Source organism: Fundulus heteroclitus, chromosome 12 (genome assembly GCF_011125445.2).
Source record: "Fundulus heteroclitus isolate FHET01 chromosome 12, MU-UCD_Fhet_4.1, whole genome shotgun sequence".
Classification (NCBI taxonomy): domain Eukaryota; kingdom Metazoa; phylum Chordata; class Actinopteri; order Cyprinodontiformes; family Fundulidae; genus Fundulus; species Fundulus heteroclitus.
The window spans coordinates 1,704,380-1,708,700 of NC_046372.1; positions in this window are offsets into that span (position 1 = coordinate 1,704,380).

Sequence of the window (4,321 nt, forward strand, 5' to 3'; positions counted from 1 at the left end):
TTCTGAGGTGGAGGTGAAACACATTTGAGTTATGCAACCAGACAATGGTCCACTCTGTCCAGCAAGTCCAAAACTGCATGGCTCGGAAAATGGAGTTGCTTACTCAAAGTTTATACTTTAAGAGAACATATTGTGCTTTTCATTTCTTCCTTTTCCCATTAAAAATCATTCAGTTGCTTAAAGCTTTCCTTTTTGACAAAGCCTATAGTTAGAGTGGCTCATGTTACCCTAAGCTACCTCTATAGTTATGCTGCTATAGGCTTAGGCTACTGGAGGACATCAGGGCCTATTTCTCTCACTCTGCTGAGTTCTCCTGCTGTTATCCAATTTGTATTGTTTATTGTTATTTCAACTTTTAGCTTTTTGTTCTCTGTCATTTTCTCTTCATAGTAGGTACACCTGGTCTGGCGTTCTGTTAGCAGCGACAACATCCAGGGAAGACAGATCACTTGCTATTACCATCTGATGTAGAACAGATTCAATGTGAGTTTCTGTGCTTTTTTGTGTCTCTGCTCTGTCTTCTGTAACCCACAGTTGGTCGAGGCAGATGACCGTTAACACTGAGTCTGGTTCTGCTAGAGGTTTTCCTTCCTGTTAAAGGGGAGTTTTCCTCTCCACTGTCGCTTCATGCATGCTCAGTATGAGGGATTGCTGCAAAGCCATGGACAATGGAGATGACTGTCTCTATGGCTCTACTCTCTTTCATGAGAAGTGAATACTGCTTGTCAAGACTTGATGCAATATACTGGGTTTCCTTAGAAAGGAAACTTTTGACCAATCTGTATAATCTGATTGAGTTTGACTTTGTAAAGTGCCTTGAGATTATATGTATCATGAATTGGCACTATATAGATAAAATTCAATTGAATTGGTATGAATTCCTTGTTAATTTACTTTCATATTACCCCAGGTCTGAGTTGCAGTTTTGGTCCTGTCTCTTTAAATCTAAAGAAAACACTTCACCCCCCACCCCCCCACCCCCACACCTTTAGCATATTTCAACTTGCACTTCAATATCGCTCCAAAAAATAAAAATGTCCATGATTTTGTTTAGCAGCTCCACAGCAATTACACTGATGAGAAAAAGACAAACAACTTGCAGTTGTTCCCTAGCGTGGTGTAATCTGTTATATTGATTTAGGATGCATTTACTTTTTTCACATAGAGCCAGGGAATTTTGGATAGCATTTTACCCTTGATAAAGGAAACATCATTTCAAAACTGCTTTTGACATTTACTCAGATTATCTTTATCCAATCTTAAAATTAGTTTGATGATCTGAAACCATCAAGTGACTCAAAAGAAAAACAGAAGCAATCTGTAAGGCGACAAATACTTATTTCCAGTGTTGTCACTGCTAAATCGATTTAGAAAAAATAAATGAGGTCACCTCTACATGGATCTGTGATGACGAATAGGTTTTTAAAAGTAAAATGACACATTCAAATCAATCAGGAAAACTGAAGAGTCGCGCAAAGCTATCCTTCTCATGTATGGATTCAGGTTCCTTAGGCGGCACACGGTGCTCTGCCGTTGGCACTGTGGTTGTGAATGTTAAGAAAGCGTTGTGTAACTCCCCTGCTGCAGGCTTTATCTGTTTGCCTGGAAAAATGTGCTGATCATTCCGGTTCTTACACAGTAATCTGGCTGGAATTTTCTCCTGCTGAGCAAATCTTAATTAAAATCAATGGAAAATCGTAACAGTGAGTGCAGATGCAGAGCTGAAGGAAAAGGGGGGGGGGGGAGGCTTTTGTGCGCCTGTAAGGAGAATCTCTGGATGCTACAGTAAAGCGAGGAACCTAAATCACCACCGCAGCCTCAAGGATTTATCTGAACAGAACAGACCAAAGTTTTATGGTTAGGAACATGTAAAAACACTTAGAACGTGGCCTTCATTTACTCACTAAACTTCATTTAGGATGTTTAGAAGGTTGTGCTGCTGTGTGTCACTTCACTGTATCAGCAACCTTTCAGCACAGTTTTATGCAAACGAGCTGGTACAGCGCCACGTCTTTAAAGCCCTCCCTTCCTCACGGAGCTCATGTTAGAGCCATCAACACGCCAGTGGAGGCCTTTAAACGGCACTTACTGTATATCTGAACCTCCTCATCCAGCTGGGAGCAGTTTACATAAACTCATCGTCAGCATGGATGTCTTTCTAATTTGGGGACGTTTAGAGATTTATTTCAAATATTATTTTCTAAGGGTAGGATTATACAGCATACGACCTCTATAAATTTTAAATGCCCAGATTGGGTGCACAGGTTACCCAGTTTTATCTAATCCATAAAGTGTTATGAATATGCATACAAACCTTTCCCTAAGTCTTTAATTAATTGGAGCTGCAGGATGTCGGGACAAGGCAAGTTTATTTGTATAGCACGTTTCAGTACAGGGACAATGCAAAGTGCTTTATATGATTAAAACACAGGAAAATAAAAACAGAATAAAATCAACAACAACAACAACAAAAAATTGGAATAAAATGTAGGAAAATGGAAACTAAAAGCAAATAATGATTTTAAAAACAGTTGGACTACAAACTTAAACTAATGCTGTTTCAGTAAAACAGTTTAACTAGAACAGTCAAAGGCAATCCCAAAAAGTAGAGGGTTTCAGCACTTCTTCTGGAAGTTTGTTCCAAATAAATGGAGCATGGGAGCTAAATGCTGCTTCTCTGTGTTTGGTTCTGGCTCTTGGAATACAGAGCAGGCTGAATCAGAAGACTTTAGTGGTCTGAAGGGTTGATACACTGATAACAAGTCTGTGATGTATTTAGCTGCTAAGCCATTCAGTGATTTATAGACTCAAATTATTTTAAAGTCTATTTCCTGAGATACAAGGAGCCAGTGTAAGGACTTTAGAACTAGGCTGATGCGCTCTACTGTCCCATAACTTTGGGTTAAGAAATTAATCCCAGTATCCCGTCTAAGATGTATTACTCAGAAGTCCCTCTGCTCCCGGAGTGTCCAACGCCACACAGTTGATCTTCTTCGTCTTCATCACTCCAGGCAAGGAGGATGATTTGGTGTGATGCTGCCCCCCCTCCTGTTTCAAGGAATCTAGGTTAATTTCTTAAACCGAGGTTCTCTATTAACGTTCGTTTTGGTATCTCACTATGGGATGCAGCGGCTCCAGTGTCTCAAGATAAGCTTACTCGAAGACCATCAGATACAACCAGAGTTCTATGCAGAAGAAAACGCTGTTTGGTCAGAGGTGATGCCTAGATGACAGCCTCACATATGTCCTCCACAGATATACCCTGAAATAATGCCCAGGATGAGGCCATGCCAGGAGTGGAGGACAAGGCCTCTATAGTAATAGCCCCCACTATCCAATGCAAGAGGCCTTGTTTTGTGAGAGGCTTCCCTTTACGAGGTGAAGCCCATGACACAAACTGCTGCTCTGAATTGTGAAAACTGTCTGTTTTCTGCACACACATAAGCAGAGCTCAAGCAGTATGGAGTGCATGCAGCCGTTCATGCTCCTTAGAAGAGAATGGTGGTGGCTAGTGTTGTGTCCGTCTTTGAATAAATCCAGGTCCACACTCAGGTACAATAATTATTTTTCCTCTTTTGTTACTTCAGCTAAATACTCTTCATACATGTACGTACTCTGTGGCTGCCAAGTTTTTCTAACCAGCTCACAAAACCTCCAGTAGGCGCTGCCGTTTATTTCAAAATAAGAGTTTCCTTTCAGGTATTTAACCAGACATTACAAGTAGAATGCCATTAACTCAGTGATTTGGTATGGCAGATATAAAACTAGGATAAGATTTTTTGTAAAACATTAGTGCCCAGAGACAAACCGAACGCAGGAAGGGTTCACTGAAAGCGCATGAGTGTCACACATTTAGCAGAACCTGGGGCGACTAATAAAGCTGTCGTGACAGAAAGCGTTTTTAGCTTAGCATCAAGAGGTGCACGTGACAAAGCATCAAGCACCATCAGTAAATGCCATGAAGGGACGAAGCTTCCCAACACTGGACAGAGCCAACGAGGGCCCTTCATGAACCGGCACAACTCAAATAGCTGCCTGGTAAACTCTCACTGTGGCCAGCTACACCAATCCAGCAGCTCCTGTGGAAATGTCAGGATAACTGACAAAGAGCTCGGTGTTGCACTCACTGCAGCTTTTGTGCATCACCTTTGAAACACAGGCCATTTCCCTTTAAACACGCTGCACATGGAAATGGCTCTGGCACTTTGAACTGTGTCAATGACGTTCTGGGGAAATCCATCGGCGGCCAGATTAACCCCCTCACAGACCAGGCTCACAGAGTCATGAGCTCCAGATGAGAAAGAAAATGTCTGTTTTCTCA